General features: G+C 52.5%; 1 protein-coding gene across 4 annotated transcripts in view; it reads left to right on the forward strand.

Annotated features, from left to right (window-relative positions):
• The window catches only part of TSPAN18 (tetraspanin 18), a 177,196-nt gene that overhangs the window by 13,253 nt on the left and 138,959 nt on the right, over positions 1–24,984 (forward strand). For all 4 annotated transcript variants that reach the window (XM_047691818.1, XM_047691817.1, XM_047691820.1 and 1 more), the window contains exon 2: positions 18,247–18,325. The gene's annotated coding sequence lies outside the window, so the exon portion shown is untranslated. The remainder of the gene's footprint in view (positions 1–18,246; positions 18,326–24,984) is intronic.

Genomic DNA, 24,984 nt, shown 5'->3' on the forward strand with positions numbered 1-24,984 from the left:
GAGTGAGTGAGTGGGAATTCTGGCTTCTGGGTCTCCTGGAGCTGAGTTCAAATTCTGGCTCTCAGCCGCCGCATGATGGTTGGCCAGTTTTTTTTATCCTAACTGAGCTTCTTGTGTTCTCATCTGAAAAAAGGCCAGGACACAGGCCCAATCAGGTGTCTCATCTGGAGCTGGGTGTGGGGCGACCTGCCACCTGGGCCCTCTTCCCTGCCCTTTTCCCTCTGGGAGCACAGCAGAATTTTTCCTGGTACACACCAGACCCATAGACGTGATCCCATTCGATGCCCAGCCCATCCCACTGGGGGGAGATTTTTAATCCCCATTTTGTGGAAGGGAAGCCCAAGATGATGAGGTTATGGAATTCCAGAGATGGCCCAGTCGGTGGAGGGGGATACGAGGAATGGGAGGGTTTGTCTGAACCATCCCACAAGGCTGGCCCTTCCCATCCCAAGGGGAGTGTTGCTCTGAGGTCTGTGGAATGTAAAAGGGCTCCCAGTGCGGCTTGGGGTAGGCGTGCATTCCTTCCTTCTTTCTTTTCTTGTGTGTCCACTAGACTTTTCCTTAAGATTGGAGGCTGAGGGTAGCCAGCCACCCAGTCAGGACTGCGCAACTTGGTCTCGTCTAGGTCTTTAATGCCCCGATCTGTAGCCACCATAAGGACTTCTCTGGCCTGGGATGGGCCCTCCCAAGCTCCTCCCCTCTGTCCCTCCTTCTGGGGATACTCGGTTTCTCCTAACTCTTGGTCACACATGGAGGACCCCCTGCCCCTTGTGTAGGTGACTCAGGTGTCGTCGCCCCACCACCAGAGAGGGGAGGAGGAGACCGCCTCTCCCAGGGCCAGCTCACCTCCTTTCCTGCCAACCCTCTCCAAGGCCCTGACCCTCCTGAGGCTGCCTAATTCCCAGGCACTGACCTAGACCTTGGTCCATGGACCATCCTTAGAAGACATTGATCTTAGAGCCCTCCTGTGCGCAGGGGCACGCCATCTTCTTAGCTTACGTCTGTCTTCTTGTCCCTCTTGTCGGTTAACAGGAAGCTGTGAACAGAAGAAGGGCTCTTCCCCTCCCCTCGCCTGACCCAGAGAATTCAGGACCCCTTATATGTGTGCAGATGCATGCACACACGTAACACACGTGTGCATATGTGTGTGTGCTTTTGTGTGTTCTGTAGGACCTGTGCCTTAGGGCCTCACCAAGGGCTGAACAACTGACTATACCTTTGGGATGAGAAGAAACAGGATTGGGCCAAGGCCTGTCCCAGCCAGTTTGGTGGGTATGGGAAGAGAGCCGCATGGAGCGGTGGTCAGAGCTGGGGGCCTAGGGGGCAGCCCTCCTGGGTGGCTTCTGGCCCTGCCACTTTCTGGTTTCTTCCTTTCCTCTTCCATGGAACCTGACTCCCAGCAGTGAGGCAGGTGGGCGGCTGAAGGAAGGGAGTGGATACGCGGTGCTGAGCGGAATGCAGGAGAGGCTGCCCCCGGGCCAGGCCCACCGCCAGCAGCCAGACCTCAGGAGTTTGGGGAGCCGTGAACTAGACCTTTAAGAGAGGTGTGTGCCGACCTGGCAAGCGTCCCCGCCCTTCAGCCATTTCTGGAGGCCTGCCTGGGGTGGTGGACATGGATGGTGGCCGGGGGTGCAGGGGGCCTGCCTCCCTCTGCCCCCTCCCGCCCCCTGAAGGCCCAGGGGTGAAGACAAAGCAGTTCCCGAGGGAGGAAGTATAGCTGGACGCAGTTTCAGACACACGTTCCTGAAAATGGCCTCAGAAGGCGGATTTGCGGATGTTAAGGAACTTTTGGTATTTTTGAGCCTCCCCCCCTACCCCCCCCCCCCCGGTTTTTTTTTGAGCTGTAGCCCGAGGGAAGGGCGAGGAGCAAGAAGGAGCCCTGTGGCCTGGTGGAGGGGGGAACATGAGGTTGCTCGGTTTTCATGTGCAGCGAGAGGCCCTGTGAGTTTCTGTGCAAATGTTAATAAAGACGGATCGCAGTCAGACAGCTGGGGGCCTCCTGGGCGGCTGGAAACACGCCACGTGGCTGCCCTGCCCTGGGCTTGGGTACATTACCGCTTCGGAAAAGGGCAGTTCTCTGCTCTCAGATCACCGCTCTCTGCTGCATTGGGGAAAGTCTCTTTCTTACAGCCCAGGGACCAGCAAGAGAACTCGCCCGGCCTGCTCTTGGCTGGGGCCCTTGTCTGTGTGCTGAGGTCCCTGCCCACAGCCCGCCTGGGCGCTGTCCCCACTGTTTACTGCTTAGCATGGAAGAAGGGAAACAGATGTGATTGGTTTGAACTGGAAGAAGTTACCATCATGTGTCTGCTTTTTCTGGTGGTTCCTCATTGGTTATGAAAGGCCCACTGCAGTAGAACCCCCGATTAGAAATGGGGAGGTGGTGCAAATTCTAGCGTTGGTGCAGCCTCGCTGTGTGACCTTGGGCAAGGCGCTGGCCCTCTCTGGGCTTGTTTGCCACCTATAAAACCCAGAGGGCAGAACCCAAAACCAACCAAGCAAAAACACCTCAGTGCAGAGACAAATTATTTTCACAGCTACCTGAGCAGTGTGGGTGTAGGGGGGATCAGATTCAAATAAACCAAAGAATGAGGCCAGGCTTGGGTTTGGTCCTGTTTTTCTATAACCATCCTAAGTGTAAGAAGGCTGAGCCACTTAGAGTAGCAAGGGTTTCCTGGGCCAATACTGAATAGCAGGAGTGGCGTGTTATGGTCCCTGGATGACAAATGATTTTCATCCCGAATGTCAGTTCTGGTTGATTGGTAGGACCTGCTCGAGTCCCGCAGAAGGGTTGGGCTGGATGCTTGTTGTGATGGGAGGAGGGTGGAGAGCTAGCACGCAGTGGAGATTTGGGGAGCCCTGGGGTGCTGGATAGAGCCTTTAGGAATTGGGGAACCTAGGTGCTTTGCTGTCATGGGGTTGATTGCTGTATGACCTAAGGCAATGGTTCATCATTGAGCTAGATTTCATGTACATGAAGAGGCTGCTCGTGACTTTAGTGTAATTTCATCCCAATGGAGGAGAACTCACTGAAGGACAGGCTCATTTCACTCATCAGTATAGGGGAGAAGTAGAATTCCCCCCCCACTATTACATTAATTTGTGACATGCCAGCATGCTCTCAAGGAAGATGGTCTGGCCAGTGGCTAAGAGGAACAAAGCACACAGACCAAAGGTGCAAAACAATGGCCTGTAAGCCACATCTAAGCTGCATGAAATTCACCCAACATTGACATATTGGGAAATGTAACCAATGCTGAGCATACACTGTCCTTATGACCCAACCATTCCACCCTTACGTATATATGCAACAGGAAGGCTCATGTATGCATGCCTTTCCCCAAAGGGCATGTATAAGAATGTTCCTAACTTCACTGTCCAAGACAGGTGATACCCGGAAATGATGCAAATGTCTACAGAAAGTGGAATGGCTCTAGTCCCGGGGTGGGATACTACGCAGCAGAGAATAAGCTCTTGCGGTTGACCATGACTTGGAAGAGTCTCAGAATCCCAGTATGGAAAAAAAGACACCAGATGTGGAAGAGTCTACACAGTGCAGTTCTATTTATATGAAGTTCAAGGTCAGCCAAAGGATGCAGTGGTGTTAGAAGTCACAATAATGATAACCTTTGGGCGGAAGTTGGGGAGTGCTTGGAAGCGGCATGAGGGGTTCCAGGGGCTGGTCTGTTTGTGCCCTTATTCTGGTTGGTACTTTCATAGGTACGTTCAGTTTGTGAATAGTCATTCACTACAGATCTCTATACTTTGTCGTGTAAATGTTCTATTTCAATCTTAAAAATCCTATTAACTCAACAGAAGACATAAAGCGGATTCTAACCCGTTGAAATACTGAGACAAGTAGCTTACAACTCCAGATCCCTGCTTTCCTTGAAAAATGGGACGCTGTGAGAGCCCAGGCCCCCAAGTAGCAAGAGTGGCCTGAGGCGAGCAGGGTCTTTGTTGGGATTTCTAGTCGGAACCCATGAGAAAATGCTGCCCTCTGGGGCTCCCAACCTCCATCAGAGAGAAGAGCTTTGTGACGGATGCGTGAGTTAGAAAGAGCTGAAAGTGTCCTGGTCATGTCGTGGTGCGATTCTGTGTCTAAATTTATCATCTTGGTGACATTTGTTGTTATTTAGTCTCTCTGAGCCTCAGTTTACCTACATTGGTAAAGTGGGAAGAGTAATACCGACATCCAAGGACTGTTTTGGAGTTAGGACAAGATCATGGTTCGCCAGTGCACCATGGGTCTGGTGGCTCTGGAGGCCTGCAGAGCTGCATCTTCTCCCAGCCCCCAGACCTCACCACCCGAACCCCCCCATCCCCCCCACCCCCGCCCCCAGGCCTGGTGCTGCCCCCTTCATGCTGTGAGGAGGGGAGATGTGTAGATTCGAGGTGCGGCCACAGCGTTCCCTTTGCTAATGGTGGGGTGGGAGATGGGAAACCCGTTCTCTGGGGCTCTGGCAGTGCCCTCCTCCCTGGCCCTGGGAGCCGGTGTCCCCCCTCACTTGGAAGGGCAGGTGCCTTTCTCTGGCCGGGCAGGGCCAGGTGCACAGGCGCGCTGAGGACCACGGTAAATGCGGCGGGTCTGGCTCTGGGCACTCCGGGACAGGCGAGCACGTATTTCGCCTCGTGGGGCAGCTGGCGTCCGGGACATGCTGTTGTCAGTCCCTGCTCCTTCCTTTTTTGTCCCCTGGCAGCAGCCAGGGCAGCCCGGCCTCTGGCGGGGGCGGGGAGTTTCCCAGAGCATCTCCCAGTGGGGTCTCTGCCGCCTCCCAGAGATCCCGGGGACAGGGAGGTGTGCGGACCTGGCTTCAGGAGCCCTACCTGGAAAGTGGGGGGTTGACCATACCTGGCTCATCCCTGGAGCTCCGCAGTCCTGGCTGTGGTTGTCCGTCTTATTGGGGCTGTCATTCCAGGCCACGAGAAAGCACCCAGTGGGCCATTGGGGGTTGACTCTGGGGTAAAGGATGTGGTTTGAAACGGCCTCTTTGTCTCAGAGCAATCTGTTTTGATTTATTCAACTGTGGGAATTTGAAAATGGCCCAAATGTTTTCCCTCTTGTTCTCTCTCTCTGGCCGGCTGATTTCCTCGTGCTCGCCCTGCCCCCCATCCTTCTTGCTCACTCATCCACCCTCACACTCGTTCACACTCATCTTTTCACACCCAGGTAAAGGCCAGGTGGGACTTCAGATGACCTGGCTGTTTTTCTCTCTGCCTCAGACGCTTCCTCAACTGCGTCCACTCCTCCTCACCCAGACTCCCCGACCTCCTCGACCTCCTCCGTGTGGGACCTCCGTGTCCCTCCCTCGCACCAGCAGTGCCTGAGGGCAGGAGACCCGGTTCTAGCTCTGCCTCTTTTACCAACCCGTTCCATGGCTGTGTGACGTGGGCCAAGTCACTCAACATCTCTGGGCCTTCTTTAATTTCCTGCTTCCCAGCAGAGGCAAGAAAGCTACCAGTTTATGCTTAGATCATTTTCTTCTGCGGTATCTCAGATGCTCTGAGTTAAGGCCCCTTCTGCATCTTAAATTCCCCCACTGAGCCATTGAGTGGATTCAGTCTTATTTGACAGCCTGTGTGCTGACCTGAAATTACTCTGTAGCCTTTTCCTGGTACTGAAGAGACAATCATTTTATTTTGAGCTGGGAATTAACATAAGGTCAGGAGAAAATAGAAAGTTCAAGAGAATGATTCCCTCTTGACTTAAGGGAGACATAGTGTCATGGCATCTCACTTGGAGTCATTCCTTTGACTTCTTCCAGATGTCCCTGGCAGAGGTGACTGGGGAAATGGGGGGGAGAGGGACAATGGTCAGTTTGGCACTGCTGATGGGGGCGGAGTGGTGGAATCAGGGTAGAGACCCTATGTTTCCTGAGCTCAACTCACCAGAAGGATCCATTTCATTCTGTGGCCCCCTGTCACTTTGCCCAAGCCTCCATGGACAGAGAGAGCTAGAATTCATTGAGGACACATCACATGGCATACACTGTCCCAGGAATCCTTGCAGCAGACCTACAGGTCAAGCGTGAATGTCATTCCCATTGTAGGGGTAGTGAAACTGGGGTACGATGAGGCAAGTATCACAGGGTGTGTAGGTGGTAGAGCTGGGTCTTCAACGGGACAGCGGTCTGCACTTGAACTAAGCTTTGATGACCACACCATGCTGTCCTGAGTGGCCTCCTGGTGGCAAGGTGGGATGGGAAGATGAGATTTCAGGACAGAGTCTGAGTTTTAGTCCTGCTCTGCTCCAAACTCACTCTTTGTATCTAGGGCAAGTCCCTTACCCTCTCTGGGCCTCAGTCGCCCATTTGAAAATGGAAGCAAGGGACCAGTGGGACTCCAAGTCCACGGTCAGCATGGTATTCCATGGCTTTCTGGAGCAGGATACTTTCAACAGTGATTAAGAGTCAGTGAGCTATGGTTAAATCCTGCCTCAGGAGCTTGTGGCCTCAGAAAGGTTATCCAACTTCTCCAATGCCCAGGCTCTCTGTCTGAACAAGGGAGAGAAGATCAATACTTATTGCTTGAGGTTGCTGTGAGGACGGAGGGGTAGAGCACCTGGGATCATGCCACGCCCCCATTTGTGCCAGCTCTTATTGTGGATTTAGGATCTCTCTTGGCAGACCCTTTGGCTTGGAATGGGGGCTTGTTACATGACATAGAGAGTCCCCCGTTCTGGAATTGGAGGCATTCCATCCCCAAGCGATGTTGTCCATGGTTTGCCATGAGCCTTCTGGAATGCCTTGGGGTTTCCTGACCAAGATACCACCTTGTGCATGACAGATACTAAAGTGAGAAGGACCTGGGATGAGTTAGTTTGGCGGCATTCAACTTCCTTGTAGCCACAGAACTCAAAGAAAGTTCGACATGGAGCCTCTGAAAAAATCATTTCAAAATGGAGCTCCCCTATCGGAGTGGCCAGGGGGGGGCTGCTCAGCCCTCCCCATCTCCTCCCTCCACTTTGATAGCTTCTGAGGCACTGGGAAACCCCATTTGACAATCACAGGCCATTAGGTGGTAGATAATGACACTGGGACCCCAAAAGGGGCAGTAACCAATGCGGGAATCAGAAGCCGGAGCATCTGCTACATTATTTTCATTAGTGGGATCATTTTCTGTCTTTATAAGAGAGCTCACCTGTGTTTCTTTTGTCCATCCGTCTTAATTAATCACCTAGAGACTCATCTTTCAATATTGACACTGACTAAGCAGCTGACATTTCTGAATTATTCTGTCCCCTCCCTTCTTCACAAGCCATACATAAAGGCTGGATGGGTATCTATTGCTCAATCAAGGAAAATGGGGCTTTTTATTTGGAAGCCTTTGAAACAAAGTGTTTACTCAAATAATCCTGCCTGAGTTGGCAGGTGTTTGGAAACCTAGGGAAATGTGTTTGGCTCAAATAAAGAAAGAAAGAGTGACCCGCACGAATCCACAGATGCTGTGGTCTGTAGGGGCTCTCAAGGGTCCTGTTTAAATGAAGCATCTCTCCCCGCTCACCCCCTACATCCCCCCTTTTGCAGCACCCCCCCAACACCTAGTTCAGTCTTCAGAGATCACATGGTCTTCCTCCCTCCAAACCTAATTTCTGCACAGACTTAGCCCATAGTGACCTACCACGTGGAGAGCTTTAGTGAGAATCAATAGGCAGGGGTTCCTGGTGTGGGCTTCATGCCTCCCGAATGTAAAACACCGTGGCAGGGAGAGTAAGATGGATGCTGGCCAAACATCCACGGTATCGGGGCACGATGGGTGCACCTCTCTGCCTATTTGGAAGGCGAGAAGACATGGCCCAGGGAGAAGGCTTGGTGATTTGCCCAGGGACATGCGGGGACTTTGAGGCAGAGTCTGTGGTCTCTCGGGCTCCTGGAGGTCCTGTTCGACACCCCTCTTTGCTGAAGCCTGGCTGCCCTTCGCTCTCTGATCTAGGTAATGAAGCTGTTCTGTAGGACCTGCGTGGGTAAAGATTGGAGCGGAGGGACCTGTTCATTAGCAGCTGGCTCTTCAAGGGCAGAAACTGGTTTCTCTAGAAGCGATGCTGTCAGAGCAAGTAGAGAGAGGTTGGCTTTCATTTGCCCAGGGCCCGTGGCGCCCCCTCCCAGGATGATGGGAGGCCCAAGCCTGGAGAAGACTGGTTCCCAGCTGGGGAGACACATGTGAATTCAATTCAAGGCTGGCGAGGCCTGCGCCTGGCTTCCCAGCGCACTGTGAGCTCTGTGGGCTCCAGGAGTGGGTGGGAACACGGTCTTCTCCAGGCCCAACCCTGGCCGCCCAGCAGATGTGTTTATGTCTTCCTTTTCCACTTGGGAGGCAGAAGTCTGGCAGGATGGTTAAACAGGAGCAGCCCTGGGGCCAGGCTGCCAGGGGTGTAGATCCAGCTCTGACGGCCCACACCTGGGAGCTGAGGCTAATAACTTCCTGGGTTGCCATCTCCTTATCTGTAGAATGGGGTACTAATAATCCCTTTTTCCTAGGGTAGTGAGGAGGCCTTAGTGAGATAATCTCTCATGAAGTGCTTAGAGCCATGCCCCACAGATGGGCTAGGCAAGCAATTTACATGAGCTATTGATTGGATAATCTCTGATGAGTGTGTGTGTGTGTCTCCATTTAAAAAAAATGGCGCTCATCACTTTTTTTTCTGGTTACAAAATGCACCTACATACCTATGCCAGCTACCAAAAGAGATCTATGGGTAATGTTTTGCTCTCTTTCTAGTTTTTACCCTGTGCAGTGTGTGTGTGCATGTGTGTGTGTGTAATCGGGCATGTGCTGACAAAGTATAATTTTCTAAAAGCTAGAAATCCTCTAAGATCTCACCCAAATCTGCAATGAACGTGGCTCAAAGATTGATTTAATTCACGAGCAGGGGAGCCGGTGAGACGGCGAAGCAGGGTCTCAGAAGAATTAGACACACGGCGGTTAGCAGTTATGTAAGCATCGGAGCAGTAGGGGCTGGGTCGGTTAGAAAATTGTCGAATGCCCTTTGGGACAATAAAATCGTAAACTTCGGGGCTAGTTTCTCTACCAGACCCCCGCAAATATCTACTCCAAGTTCACAAGTAACTTGACATGAGTCGAAGTTAGATTCTTCTAGAATCCTCTACTGTGGATAATTAAGCAATCCGTAGGTGGGCTCGCTAAACAAGACTCCATGATGATGTTGGAAAGACGGGCCTCTCCTTGCCTGGCTTCCCACTTTTGCATCATCCGTGTTAACAACATGGGTATCTTTGCGCATCTTGCCTTTGGCATCTACTGCAACGTCACATCTGCTTTCAAAGGAAAGTTCTGAGGAAGGACAGGAATGCCCCCAAAGGGTGTGACCTGCTCAGACACAGCTGGTGGAGGCCCCCTCCACCTCAGGGTCCCAGGATAGCTGCTCTTGCCCCCCACCCCCCATCACATTTTCTTGGATTCATCTCCATCTCTCTTTCTATCTCTCTCTCTCTCCATTTAGACTGAATTTCTTGAGGTCAGGGATTTGCTGAGTTTACTATCTTCCGGCTCCTTCCCCTCTAAGCACCTGCTGTGTGGGGCATGGTGATTCTTTGGGGAAGCTTTGCTGAATGAGTGAACGTTGATGGTAAGAGGCCTGGCCTGTGTCACTGATGGGGGACAAGTGTGCCTTTCGGAACAAGCGGGGCCCCTCTCCTGGGCTCGGCTGGGTCCTCCTGGAAGAACCCGGGGCCCAAGCAGTGTCACAGCATTTCCTCCACCCTTATCCCCGATTCTGTCTTAGAATGTCTTCCACAGGCAGTCCAGAAAGCCATCTTGGCTCTTCTCCATAGGACTCCCATGACTGAGTTCCTAGCTTGCTTTCCTAATCAAGGTCTTCAAGGGGTAAGAAGTCTTGGCCACCTCAAGCTGGGGAGGGAGAGGCGTGCCTGGGATTAATCTCCACACTATGAATTTTAAAATGCTCTTCCGTGTGTTGGGAAAAGCCATCAAAATGCTAATGGCACTGCGATCTTACCTCCCGCAGACCCTTCTCGACATTAGAATATATTTACATGGACTTGGGTGGGGGGAAGAATTGCAGAGATGTGGGGTGCCCTTTTCCCTCCGATCCCACTGCAAGCAAGCCTGGAGGGCTTGAATGACAGTCTGAATGACAAGCCCCCCCCCCAGAGCCCCAGGTTTCGGAGGGAAGCTGCTGTGGGTTATGGGGCGGGCCCCTTCCCTCTGCTCTGATTATGAGTTCTCAGCTGCTGGCTTCCTTGCTAGCAGCACGGTGGCCAGTTTGGAAACATCTCTAGGTCCTGTGGCTTTTGAAAACTGCTCCTCTCCGAGGCAGAACATCCCCGGACAGGTGTTCTTGGATGCATAAGACCGCAGTGGATCCACATTGAGTTCAAGATCTGGAACACATGGAGACACAAAGGCCACTTCAGCCCTAAGACAATCTGCCATTCTTGAGCACTGGGCTGTTGTTGAAATCTTTGAAAGCCCAGCTATCTTTGCTCAAGTAAACAATGGCTTGAGGACCTCTCACATGTACCCTCTAGAGGACAGATGCGATGGGGACAGCCCAGGGCAGGCTGGATTCAGCAAAGGGGCTCGGGGGCCTTTGCGTGCATACCAGATTGTGGACTCTCAAACTCTCTTGGCTCAGGTCTGCTCTGTGACTGTGGAGAAGCGGCTGGACCTCTCTGAGCATCAACTCCTTCCTTTGCTAAGGAAGAGGAGGACCCTGGCCACTTGGTCGATGAATTAGAGAGTTCACATCTTTCCTTTTTTCTTCATGCAGAGGGCGCAGTGGAGCCGGGTGGGGTGGGGGGATGGCGGGCCAGGCTCCCTGCTCAGAGAGAGAGAGAGGTCTCTTAAACCATCAGGTTCCTCCAGGTCCCCGTGGTGCCAAACACCTAGGTCTGGGATGCTGGGCACTCGCCTGGCCCGAGTGCTGGGGACCCATCTTGAGAATGTGTGGGCCTTTCTGGGCAGACACGGTTGCTAGAATGACTTCTGCTTTTCTGTTTTCCTTTCTCCACGAGCAGTGTGCCCACGTTTACTTATGTAAAGCTGTGGGGCTTCAGGCTCCCTTGCGTCCTCTGAGAAATGGGAAGAGTGTAAGAGGAAGGACAAAGATCAAAAGGAAAGAGAGCTCCAGGGCATGGACAGCCTTTGTTCTTGCCTCCGTCAGGTGATGAGAAAACGCTTGCATACAGGGCAAAGAGGGGCAAGTGCAGGGCTAGGACCACTGGGGCAAGGGGTCTTAGGCTCCCAGAGGCCACACGTTCTTCATGCTCAGGTGGGCATCATGGAGGAGTCCAGATCTCACAGGTGCTACCAGGGAGGGCACGAGAGATCCAGGCTCGCCCGCCTTCGGGAACCCCCAGACGTGATGGGAACGTGGGGACAGGAGAGATGTTGATTCCTAGTGATGGCTGCATGGAGAATAAGCTTCATGTGTTAACCTATGGGGTTGTATATGCCCTCTTCCCTGGCCCTATCACCATCCCCATGCTACCTAGAGCTAATGGGCTCAGACTGACTCAGAGTCCTTTCCAGCTGGGTGGATCCTCCAGAGCCCTTGCTAGCAGTACCGGTGCCTTCTGCACTGTGCCCAAGTCTGAGCAGGGAGTGGCCCTCTACTCCCCAAGTGGAAAACAACAACAACAAAATCCCAGTCTTTCTGAGGATGTCAGGGCTCCCATGTCAGCCCCACTTGTGACCCTGGGGCACACTTAGCAGGCCCATTCTGGGACTCATTATGGAAACTAAGCTGGATGGGGCTGAATGGCAAGGGCAGGGTGGGCAGGCAGCGCAGAGAAGCTCTCCGTCCTGTAGCAGAGTCAAGGGCAGGTGGGGAGGAGGTAGAGACCTAGAGACCAAGGCGATGGGAAAGGGCTTTGGGCAGCGGTGCTGGATGGGGGGGGAGTGATGACTGTTGTTGAGTCACAGAACCCAGCAGAAACTCATCCCCCAACCTGTCTTGGCTCCTCTTCCTCTGGCCCACCCCCACAGCACCCCCCCTGCATTGTCAATTTCCAATACAGCAAAACAAAGCCCTGGCTTTGCTTTGGAGCCAGAAAGTATAGCACTTTTATCTGTCAACAAGCGATGCATCTGGCTGGCAGTGGCCCAGGCTGGCATTGCTGTGGGGAGAAAGACCAAGGCTGCACTGGCCTCCAGGCTCCCGCTGACGATGCTGTCCCTTCTTGGGGCATGTGACCAAGAGTCTTTGTGGTCATGGGGCTCGGAAGGATGCCTGTTCCCCCAGGAGCGAGGTAAAGCGAGGGGAGCATACAGCACAGGAGAGAAGCACTGAGGGCAGGAGCTAACGAGAAAAAGACTCCTCATGGGGCTGATCACCTTCCTCCCTCCCTCCCTTCTGTCCTTGCTGCCTCTTCCAGGAAGACCTCCCTTTCACTTCCTCTAGAATCCTACTGACTTGGATGGAGTTCTAGGACATCAGCTCTGAATCAGTGGTCCCATCCCACGTGATAGGAACAAAATCACGTTCCTACGTGATGGGAACAAAACAGGAGCAAGTCAGGCTGCCGTGAGCCAAGTGTCAGGGTGTGTATGAAGTGTGGTCTCCACCTCTTGGTGCGGGCCCCCAAGGGAGAGAGGGACAGGTCTGGAGCATAGACCTTGGAACCGCTGATCATGGCCACTGTTCCTTCTACAGAAAGTGGCAGTAGCTTCTGTTTACGTAATTCCCGCGTCTTCTATTGGTCAACCACCTGGTAGGGTCGGTCCCCGTGGGAATCCCTTGTGGCCCATTAGCGCCTCTGACCCCCAGCTCAGGCCAGTGGGGTGGGGCTCTGATTGCCCACACACTGCAGGTGAATCACCTGAGGTTTACAGGGGGTAAGGAACTTTGCCAAGGTCACACAGGGGGCGAGTGGCATAGCTGAGATGGAAACCCAGGCCTGTGGACCATGAGTCCTGGTCTGTGGCCCACTGTTTGGTGCTGAGGGCTCCCCACCCACTGCCTGGCCTGACCCACGCTTCAGACAGACAGCAGGCTCTAGAGGCAGATCTGTTCTCACAGAAGCTCTCTCTCAGGTAACCATCCAAAGGATGCCCTGCTGTCCACGTGGCCTGGCCCTTCTGCCATTTTGGGGTCTCCCAAATGGCATCTTTGCAAGGGAGCTTGAAACCCCCATCATCAGCCATCCATCTGCTCTGGACCAAGCAGTTGGCCTGTTGCAGACCTGTCACATGGCTGGCCAACCCCTGCCCCACAGCCTGGGGCCGGACTCAGACACAGGGAAACTTCGATATTCACCACCTGGTCTTCACCACCTGGATCAAGACCAAGGCAAGATGTAACTCTGACCCTTCCTTCCTGAGGCCTCATCTTGTGGGTCCACAGCTAGGGCAGTGAGGAGAGATGGGGCAGAGCTGGGGGCTGCCGATGTTCATTGTGTGGTCTCTGCATAGACCCACAAACTCTAGAGGGAGAAAGCAAGGTATCACCCGTAGCTGCAAAAGGCTCAGCCCCCCGGGGTCCAGAGAAAATTATACAAGTGGTTGAGTCATTTATTCCCTCTTTCCTCCCCTTAACCTAGTTCTGTCTTGCTGTTGTTAATTTTACCCATCCTTTTGTAGATCCGTTCTGCTTCAATCCAGCTGTTTATCCATCCCTGCCTTCATCTGCCCTGCTGTCATCCATCCCTCCATGCATGTGTCCATCCATCCATCCATTCAGTCCTCCATGCACGTGTCTGTCCACCCATCCATCCATCCATTCCTCCATGTACGTGTCTGTCCATCCATCCACCCATCCATTCCTCCATGCATGTGTCCATCCACCCATCCATTCATCCATTTATCCTTCCATCCCTACTGTTTTTCATCCATCCCTGCAACCAACTATGACCCATTTCCTCCCTCCCACCATTTAGGTTCTTTTATAGACCCATTCTCTCCTCCTCCATCCATCCATCCATCTCTCCTAGCACCCTTCCCTCCATCCAGCTTTATTTGCTGAGTCAGGAGCTGAGACCACAGAGGAAGTAAGAGACCATCTCTATCCTCGAGGAGCTCAGAGTCTGGTAGAGGAGAAAAACCATACAAAACAAAACACATGCGACACTCTGATGACTTGACCACTTAGACACACAAATTGTTAGTGGAGCCCAGAGCCTAATCATGCCTGTGCAGGTCTTGTGCAGACAAGAGGAAATGTTGAAGGAAGATTTTGAAGGATGAGTAGGAGTTTGCCAGGAGTTTTGGAGAGTGGGAGAAGAGGTAGAGTTCAAGGTTAGGAAAGGAAGAATGGGCTGCCAGGCGGAGTGAGCAGCCGTGAGGTTGGGCCAAGCATGTCGCGGCAGGTGCGGGGGCATGTCGGTCCCAGTGAGTTCAGTGTGACTGTGGTGTCTGCGAATATTGTGAGGACCTGAAGGCCCCCTGGAAAAGACAAGTGGGGCTCAGATGATCAAAGGCCCATATGTAGGCAAAGGGAAGCCAGGGGACCCACTGATGCAAGAGAGAGACACATCTCTGGGCTCCATCTGAGAGCAAACCAGGGGGCATTTTGGAGGGAACAAGGCCACAGCCTAGCAGACCAGCTAGGAGCCCGTTTGCAGCAAGCTGATGGGCAACACTAAGGCTCAGTCCCGGCAGGGAGAGGCGGGGGCCACGGAGAAGGAAGGTCATGGGTGACTTTGGACATGTGAGATGGTGGAGAAACAAGGGCTGGGAAACCAGAGAGGAGTCTGTGATCTGGGTACCATGTTTGGGAAGACTCGGGAGACTGTGTCCTCACGGCACGCACACCCCTGGGTACGTGTGATCGATTTTGGTTTAAAACTAGAGCGGGAAACATCAGCGTCTTGGCTGGGTCTCATCCAGGATGCTGAAGTTCCTTCTCAGGACTTTTCTCACAAACTGAGGGCTGGTTTCCCACACACAGACCAGTGTGGCTTCGTTCGGAAGGAAGAAGATCAATGCTTTGAGCTAGACCTCAGACAACAGGAGAACTTGGCTCCTAGTCATAACGTTCCTTGCCCTTAATTGAGTGCTTCCTCTGCTTCATGGATTTTAAGGCACTCTTTCTTTGATTTTTTTCCTATTTTAAGGTCTCCAGAACCAGGATGTGTCCCTACACGTAGTGTTGCGTCATAATTCACTAAGCGAGGCCCTCGAATAATGGTGCTGTTATCAGCCCAGGAGTCTTAAGTCAAGAAACGGGGCAGTGTGTGCTGGGCTCTCCGGGGTCCTGTCTGTCTGTCCATCTTTCATGTGATCTTCACAACATCATATGAGCTATCTGCTGTTGTTTGCGGTTTCCCAGATGAGGACTGGAGGCCTGAAGCAGGGAGGTCACATGCTCACAGTGACAGAGCCCGTCAGAGGCTCTCAAGGCGTCTTTGTTCAAGGCAAGAGCGAGCCTTGGGCTGAGAAGGTGGTGGCTTTTCCTCCCCACCGCCAGAGACAACCGGGTCAGTGGTGAGCACCGTCTCCCAGTGCACCATCTTCCAAAGCCCCCCTCTTGTTACCCAGCCCTTTCCCCTTCTTGGTCCTAAACCCTGGGATTCTCTTCCTGCTCCCAGGAGGGCTCCCGCTCTGACATCTGTGGTGACACGCCCCCCCCACTCCCCGGAGAAGAAAGGGCCGGAATGAGTTCTTGGGAGAAGTGGGGGGTTGGGCAGGGGGAAAAAATTCTGAGCCCAGCTGGTTTCCCTCACATAATGCAGATTTGCTTAAATGGGAATTAGGATTAGTGCTGGATTTTGCCTTTCCTGGCACACCAGTAATAAACTAATCTCCTCTCAGGCTGCAGCAAGGCAGAATTCCATCGAAGACGGGAGACAGCTTCAGGCTCAGGAGTGCAAAGCCTGGAAAGTAATTTTATTATTAACAGGCTCTGCCCACACCGCCTGACACACCGCCCGCAGCTCCCTCCCGATGTGGCTGCAGCCTCTAATTTCGTTAATGTGTGACATTCACCCAGGCTGCGTGGCTGATGGGCACGCTTGACGTTAATACGTGTTCCTCATGGTCCCCAGAGCTCATAAAAGCTCATTATCAGTTCTGAGCCCATAAATGTAGTTCCTGGCTCAGGTGGGCCCGAGTTCTTCAGACATGTCCCCAGGCAGTGGAGCGGTGGCCGTCTTGCGGGAGCCAAGAGATAAACATCTCCCTTTGTCTAGGGGACTTGGCCTTCTAGGCTACCAGAAGGTGACCAGAAAGACAACTCGGCAGGCAGAAGAGCCCACGGTGTAAATTTACATCCAAGAAAAGGGGACTCCTTCTGTCCTGCTCTCTGGGGGGAATGGATCCACTGATTGGGGAAAGTGGTTTGTCGGAAGCTATTCAAATGTGGACACACTTCCAGGTGTCCAGGCTGTGGACTTGCTCGAACGTTCCCACGTGGCGATGTAAGTGGGGAGGGGATGGTAGCAATAAGGTTGTAGCAGCTGGGAATGGAAATATCCCGCGTATGTAAGGTGGGAGAGCTGAATAAATGATGGTCCACACCTAGAAGGAGGGCAGAAGACTCCAGAAGGTCTCCGTATTCTTGGATCCATGGGTAGACCTCATGGCAACTGCTAGCTGGGGATGCAAAATGTGTGGTAAGATCCCACTCGTGGAAAGTGTGTGAATCCCACCATCTCCATGGGGGCCCATGTTACAGAGATTTTGCAGTGGTCCTATGAACTACAATGGATGGATAAGGAAGAATGCTCACTTTTGTAGTTACAACCAAAGCTATGTACATGTACATCTGTATCCCCAGACATAGGTCTGTGCCTTTGTCTAGGGATGGATATGGGTATGTGTATGTGTATAGATCATGAGTTCCTTTGATTGTAGCCTAGGTCTGCTCCATGATATGTGACGTTTCCTGGGTTGACTCTGTCTAGGTGGACTTTGGAGGCAAAGAAAGCCAACGGGGTCACATCCTCTGGCCAAGCTCTGTTCCCTATCAGTTTGCAGGGTGTCCCGAGAAGTTGCTGTCTGCGCCGTGTGCACTGAGCTAGGATCCGTGAAGCAGACCTGGTGCTCGTTTCTCTTGTGCCTGTGTCTCTCCCCGCAACCCCACGGACATGGTACTGAGGCCAGGTTTGACCTCCCACAGACCTGCCTTCTAGTCCCAGCTCTGCTGCATTTGGGCATGATGACCTGGGCAAGTTATTTAACTCCTCAGGGCTTGAGGCCCTCATCCCCAAAGCGGGGACACTGTCTCATGGGATCGTCGACATCAGCGTCTGAGACAACGTGAAACTTGACCGCAGCTTCTATGGCGCGGCCGGTCCTGAAGGGTGGGAGTCTGGGAGATTTGGGGTCAGGGGACTCGGCTATCCCATCTGTGCTGTCAGCTCTGCTCTTTTGTTCCTCGGCTGTGCGTGGGAACAAGCCGGTCCCCCAGGGCTGGCCTCGGCCCAGGCTGGCAGGTATGCAGCCTGGACATGGCGAATTTGATCCTTCTCCTGTGACCCGGGAGCTCTCCGTCAAACTGACAGAGAGGAAGTGGGGGAGAGGCTGGGCTTCTGGCCCCCGCACTCAGGGGATGAGTTGTTTTTTTCACTACCGAAGACCTCTCTTCTTTTCTATCTCTTCATGGATACCAGATCTGGGAAATGTTGGTCTGCCCCCAAAGCCTGCATTCATTAAGCCATGATTAATTCTCCTTCACATTTTCACCATTACTCAGAAAGCATTTTTTTCTTTTTCTTTTTTTTTTTTTTTCCCGCCTGAGGAGAGTGGAGTTTCTAGGATGGGTTGGTAATGTTCTAGCCAGAAGCAAAGACATGTGATGTGATATTGTGATTAGCATGCGTGATGTCATCACGCCACACTGTACAGGCTCCTGGGCTGATTTTGGAAGACTGAAATTATGTGCCAGTCTGTAGTCTCTGGGGACACCTCCTGGAAGCCTCTGTGAGGCTGGGTGCTTGATTCTGTCTTTCTGGCCACAGCCGCCCCATCTGGCTTCTGTACCTGCAGAGAGAAAAGGAGAGCGCAGGAACCTAGGCGACAGGGACATGCCTGAACTGAGGTAGTCCCCAGCAGCCACAGGCCCCACTAGCTGCTGCCTTTTTAAAATTTATGTCTCGGGGTGCCTGGGTGGCTCAGTGGGTTAAAGCCTCTGCCTTCGGCTCAGGTCATGATCCCAGGGTCCTGGAATTGAGCCCCGAATCGGGCTCTCTGCTCAGCGGGGAGCCTGCTTCCTTCTCTCTCTCTCTCTGCCTGCCTCTCTGCTTACTTGTAATCTCTGTCTGTCAAATAAATAAATAAAATCTTTAAAAAAAAAAATAAAATAAAATTTATGTCTCTTTCTTCTCCTTCTAGAATTTATCCTGAAGCCATCGAAAGGACACCTCAAGAGAATCCTGAGTCTCCTGGAAGGAACAGACACCAGTTGAAACAGGTATGGTTTGGCCACATGGCAACATGGCGGCAGCTTCTTTAAATAAGAGTCTGATCTTCTCTCCTCTTCTCTTTCTACTCAACGAAACCTCCAAGGCCAAGTGAGAGAGCTTTCAGTTGGTACCTGAGTGCAGGGCAAGCAAAGGGCGGCTTCCCTCTTATCCCCAACTCAGACATTTCTAAAGTGTTGGGGAGCATGGCTGAGTTGTGAGGAGAGAGAGACTAGCACCAAGGTGGGGGCTCACTGGGGCTGGCGGCTGCCCCATGAGTGGGCCACCCATCACGGTCACTCCTCAGGGTCAGTCCAGGAAGTGAGGGTTGAAGCACGGGAGGCAGTGAGCCCTCCCAGGGAAGGCAGAGCACTTCCCCTCTCCTCACTTCCACACCCATCATAGTCTTGGGATTGTGAGAAGAAAAGACCTTCCTAGAATGACTCCCCCACCCTCCATCTCAGGACTCTCTTTTGGATACAGTTCACATTCCAGGATGGAAATGACAATAGAAAAGTCTTGGTTTTCTTCTTGGGTTCCAGAAGCTTCTTGGGCTGCCCACAATCCCAGGACTGGTGATGGGCTGCGTGGCCTCATGGAAGGTTCCTGAATGAAGAGCCAGGACAGCCAGAACATCTGTCCTCTGGCCCAGTCTGGACTACCATTGTGCCTCAAGGGTCCTCAGAAGTCATTTCTCTCATAGGGCCTTGTTTTTCTCACCAGTAGCATGGGCAGCAATGACTGGAATCTCTGTCCAAGGCCTTATGGCCTCAGTTTCTGAGGTTCCCAGCCCCAGGCTGAACCTGAGGAAGTGACGGGTGTGATGAGGCAGCAGGGGAGCAGAGAGGGGGTGGGGGCTTGGGGAAGGTTGTGAAGAGGAAGGACATTGGAGGCTCTGAGGAGATTTGATTGCCAGTGTTGGCCAAAGCTGCCTCAGACCCTTAGTAGAAAGACCACAGAGTCTGAGAGGCAGATGGACTGAGTTTGAGGCCTGGCTGATGGGAAGCCTCGGATCAACCAGTACCAACTGAGATCTTCTGCATGCCAGGCGCTGTGCTAGGTACAGGCCCCGCACTGTCCATTCAGTCCTCATAACGGCCCGGTGGTCTTGGCACCACAATCGCCTCCATCTTAGAGAAGAGAGAACGGGGCCCCAGAGATGTGAAGTGACTTGCTCAAGGTCACACAGCAGCGAGTGAGATATGGTGGAGTTTTGAAGCCTTGTCTGAATGACCCTACAATGCTCGTGTATTTTCATTTGAGGGCCTCCATGACTTGAATCTTAAGGTTAACCAAATCCTTTAAGCCCGATCACCTCTTGAAATCACCTTGGTTGAAAGGACATAAAAATGATTTGTTTCCTTATTCTAGATTTTTGGCTTTGACACTTGGGGCTCGTCGTGACATCTCTGCAGGTCTTGGTTTTCTGATCTCTAAAATGGGAGCATAATGCTACCCAGGGGTTTGTTCTGGGGAGAAGATGAGATGAGGGAGGTATAGACCCTTCCCTAGCCAACCCCCCCACCGCCTTCCCACCCCAAGACTCCTGGTGCAAGGGTCGATGGGATGTACACACTGTGGGGTGCTATACCCCACCATGTGATGGCATTTGTGGTTCCAGCTGCCTCTGGCACTGTGGTTGAGAAGCACTGGGCCACTTTCCCGGTCATTGATCTGATACTCGCCTCAGCCTTTCACTTCTGGAGTGTACCGCCAGCCGGCTGGGGTGTCTCAGGCCGGAACCCAAGGCATGGTGGCTGGCTCCCAGAGGGATAACGCAAGGCCAAACGGCCCTGGGTAGACAGTGACTGGGGAGCATGAGGCCCCCATGTCATGCGGCTCACCCCGCCCTGCCGGCTGCCTGGGCCAAAATCTCACCCGCAGGCTCCTGGCAGCCAGCCCTGAGCCCCACAGGAAGCCACTGGCTTATCACAGAGCCAGCATCCCGCACGCTTTTCTTAATCAGGAGAAGGCGCTGAAGCGAGTCAGGAAAAGCTTAACTTCCCCAGGACTTTTCTGTTGGGGATGTTGCTCCATCGGGGGGAAAACCATGGGCCTCAGTGTACGAGAGGCAGGAAACTCTTTAGCACAGAGAAAAGCAGCCGGGGTGCTTTTGTTCTCAGTTTGCCTTCAGGAGGGCTGCAGGGGAGCAAATTGATTCGGATTCACCACCCAACCACCTTGTTAGCTTGGAAACAGATCGGTGTAGAGTCCCGGGAAAGGACAAAGAGGGCCGTCACCGGGAGGCAGACAAGCATGTGCCACTGTGGGAAATGTCTGCTGGCCTTTGGGGCCCGGACTGGTGGAGGCTGGGTCCCAGCTCCGCTTTTCGGGAGCTCTTTGACTCCCGTGAGTGATCTCGTGTCCAGAGTCTCCGTTTTTTCACCTGTCAAATGGGCAGATAGCATGCTCCTCACTGGGTGGCTGTGATGGGGAGGACTCTCCTGCTTGCTCTGAACAACAGAAGCCCCCTGGGATCATGTGGCCTCCCAAGGTGACCTCCTTGAAGAGGCTTGGGCTCTTGGGATGGACAAGCTGGGTGTTTGTGACCAAACAGGGAGGTTACCGTGGAGACACATACCTCTTTCTGAATGCGTGGTCTAAAAAAGGGCCAAGAGGGGGGCCTGGGTTGTGTCAGCTCTCTGTTCTGACACCCCAGTGTGTGGGGCACACCCCAGGTGTGAGTGTGAACAGTTCTTCCTGAGCCTTTATCCCGTGGTTTACACTTCCCTCCCGATGACATTTACAGGACCCTTTCTGTAGATAATCGCTGATCCTCCCCACACCCCAAGATGTAGGTGTTAATAAGGTCTTTATAGGTGAGGATAGCTGGGATTCAGAGAAATTGTAGATTATTCCGGGTTTCATGTCCAAAAAGCGGTCAGACTGGGACCTAAACACAGGCCTCCTGTCCCAAGGATGCTGTGTTGGCTGGCCACAGCACCCACAGTGCCCTCAAATCTATCCCACGTGGCAGCCACCCTTCTACACCTACAAGGTCTACAGCCGCTCCCCACAGCACCGCAGTGGCTTCCCACGTTGCCAGTGACAGCACTCGTAGATCCTCTGTGACTCCCCAGAGCACCCCCAGAGGCACCCACAGTATCCACAAGGCCCCCCGCAGGACTCAGGGCATCACCCTGTCTCACTCATTGTGGCCCTCCTCCTACATTCTCCACCCAGCCTTGCATGGAATTTGGAGCTCTGGGAGAAAGTGGTCCCCTGATGGTTTTAATCCCCCCCAGCCAGCCCTCTCCAGCATGTTGAGTGAACTAGTGAAGGCAGTTTTGAGGAAGCTGGGGCTCTTCCCCGTCCTGAGATCTGACAACAAGAAGCAGGTGGCAAGGATGGGAAGACAGAAGACTGGCTGCCCCAGGAGAACCTGTGCCCGGGTTCCAGTTTATCTCCCTTTTCTTTTGTTGCTCACGCTTTTGGTGTCATACCTAAAAATCTATGGCCATATCCAAGGTCAAAAAGATTTACCCCTTTGTTTTCTTCTAGGAGTTTTATGGTTTTTAGCTCTTATATGTAGGTCATGGGTCCATTTTGAGGTAAGTTGTGTATATGGTGTGAGGTAGGGGTCCAACTTCATTCTTGGGCACGTGGTGGTTATCCAGTTCTTCTAGCCCCGCTTGTTGAAAGGATGGTTCTTTTCCCATTGATTAGTCTTGGCGCTCTTATGGAAAATCAACTTGCTCTAGTGTCTAGGTTTGTTTCTGGGCTCTCAGTTCCATTCCATTGGTCTATGTGTCCTTAAGCCTGTACCATGCTGGTTTTGATTCTTATAACTTTATATGTAACTCCTGGAGGAGCCCTAGTCTATTCTAAAGCTCCCTGGTAATTCTAATGTACCTCCTAATGTCCCTGGAATTTAAGAGGAAGATGAGGGTGGTTGGAAGACTTCCAGAATGATCTAGAGCAGTGCAACATGGAGAGGATGCTGCCCTGAGGGAAGCCGTGGTTATTGGGGTAAAGAGGTCATGATGGAATTGAGAGAAGTTAGGAAGGGAGGTGTCCCGATCCTCCCCAATCCTGGGAAGACCTTGGAGATGCCAAAGGTGAGAGTGGAAGCCAGTGGTCCTGCTGAGCTTGATGAACCTCCTACCCACCCCCAGGATGATTTGGAGCAAGATCTGGATGCTAGTCACAGCTCTGTTCCCCTGCGTGACCTCGAGCAGATTGCTTGACATCACTAAGCCCCTCACTGCCTCTATAAGGTGGATTGGTACCCTCTGCCCCTGGTGCAGAGGGTTGAGTGGGGGTCTACATGTCAGCTCTGCAAAGGCTGGGAGCGGCTTGAAGACAACTGAATGCTTGGCGGAATCTCTTATTCTGCTGAGCTCAAATGTATTTTCTGGCACCCTCCGTTTGCTTGGCCGCAGAGAAGAGGCATCACCCCCTTCCCTCCAGGCTGCTCTCCGGCATCCCCACTTCACACACTTTACCCTTTGCTGGTGAAAGGTCATAGCTACCTCTGCCTCCCTCCAAGGATGCAGGTCTTGGTGCACTCCTGACTTTCTGTTCTCTTGACCCTCCTCTGGGAGAACTGTAGCCTGAACTGGGCATTTTCACAGTTCAACCCTCAGAGCTGAGGCCAGAGCTCCGGCCATGTTCTGACCCCCGCCAAGGTGGGTGGAACCAGCCCCTCCCTCGGTCCAGACCTCACACTTCTGTTCATTCAGCCGACGCGGCATGGGGTCTGGTGATTCCCGGATCCCGGTTGGATTCAAGCTCTCATCTTTTCATTGGCTCTTGCTATATACATCATTTTCCACCTAGTATTTATAAAACAGGGGGCAGTTTCATGCAGGAGGGAAAGCGTAGCTTTGTCACTAGATGAACCTCGGGGCTGTTGTTTAGCTACTTATGAGCTCGGGAAGATGAACTCCGTTTACTCTCCTGTTATGTGAAGATAGTCATTGCTGTTGTGGGCATCGTGGTCAAGATTCAATGAGATGATGAATATCAGGTGTGTAGCCCATCACCTGGGAAGGAAGCAACATTCCAGAAAGGGTGGGTATCATTATGGAGTGCAAGGTGGGGTGTGAGCCTTGAGTTTCAGCCCAGGATGGAGCCCCAGCTGCCAGGCCTCCTCTCCCTCCTGGCTTCCCCGTCATGCTCTGGCCAGAACACGTGTGTGAGGGGACAGGATGACAGGTTCTCACCACCCCAGTTTCCTGCTCTCTCAGCCCAATGTCTGCCAGAACTTTCTGGCCTCAGGCCAGCCCTGTGTCCATATGTAACTCCTGACAGCAACCTGGTCTTTTTCTGCCCTCTTGGATCCTTTCCATCCCAAACCTTTTCCTTCCTTTCTTTTTCAAGTGTTTGAAATTTACACAAGAAGGTTCATCCGAGGGCCGGATGCAACCTTGTCCCTGGGAGGAGACAAAGCCTGTGGAGCTTTTCCCTGGGAGACGCTCCCTCTCCCTGACATGGTTGGCTGTGAGAGTGAGGCCAGACAGACCCCTTCGTTGTGTGGGCTTCTCAACGTCATGGAGAGATACTAATAAGTCTTCATTTTCCTCATCTAAAGACAGAGCAAATCATTGCTCTTCCTGCTCCCGCCACAAAACTGAGCAGTATGTGCCCTTAAGAAGCTTTATTATTTAAAAAAAAAAAAAAGAAAGAAACTTTATTATTATTATTGTTGTTGTTTTAGTGGTGACCTATATTCACACTATGAATCACAGCTGAAGCACTTTCAAATGGCCAGGCATGACGAAGAGGGAGGAATAGGAACACCATCATCAGATGCCTGTCAGCAACAGAGAGGGAAAGTGACTTGCTCAAGGTCACACAGCTAATAGGTATTAGGTATGTCAAGGTCACATAGATATTAGGTATGTCTTTCTCCTTCCCACTGGGTCTGGTGATCACTCTGCTGTGCCGGCTGCCTCTTTTATTAATTCAGAATGTGAAATAATATATTATCATTAACAGCCTAAAAAAAAAAAGGGAAAAGCCCAGATCAGTTGGCAGTGCTGTTGTCTTAGCTGGGGTTTGGTTTAATAACCTGCCCAGAGCTGCTGATGTGAGAAGAAATGAGTGACGTCCTCCCCTTGGACCTTGGGGGTCGCCAAGGTGTCTCCCTCCCCAGGGTCTGGGCAGGGTTCTGTTAGGATAGAAGGGCACTGTGGGATAGAGGAAGGAGAGTGAATTCTGGACCCTGAAGGATTTTTTTTATTTAATATATATTTTTTTAATTTTAAAAGATTTTATTTATTTATTTGACAAAGATCTCAAGTAGGCAGAGAGGCAGGTAGAGAGAGGAGGAAGCATGCTCCCTGCTGAGCAGAGAGCCCGAAGCAGGGCTCAATCCCAGGACCCCCGGACCTTGACCTGAGCTGAAGGCAGAGGCTTAACCCACTGAGTCACCCAGGCGCCCCAGGATTTTTTTTAAATAGACTTTATCTTCTAGAGCAGTTTGAGGTTCACAGCAAAACCGAGGGAAAGTGTAGAGAGTTCTCACATTCTCACTCACCTGCTGCTTCCCCACTGTGGACAACCCACACCACAGAAGCCGCACTGACACGTTCTTATCACCCGAAGCCTGGAGTTAGCGTTCCAGTTCACTGCTGGGGGCGTGCCTTCATTCTGTGGGTTTGGACAAATGTGTAATGACATGTACCCACCACGATCGTGTCCTAGAGAATCGTTTCACTGTCCTACA

This window comes from Lutra lutra, chromosome 10, assembly GCF_902655055.1.
Source record: "Lutra lutra chromosome 10, mLutLut1.2, whole genome shotgun sequence".
Taxonomy (NCBI): Eukaryota; Metazoa; Chordata; class Mammalia; order Carnivora; family Mustelidae; genus Lutra; species Lutra lutra.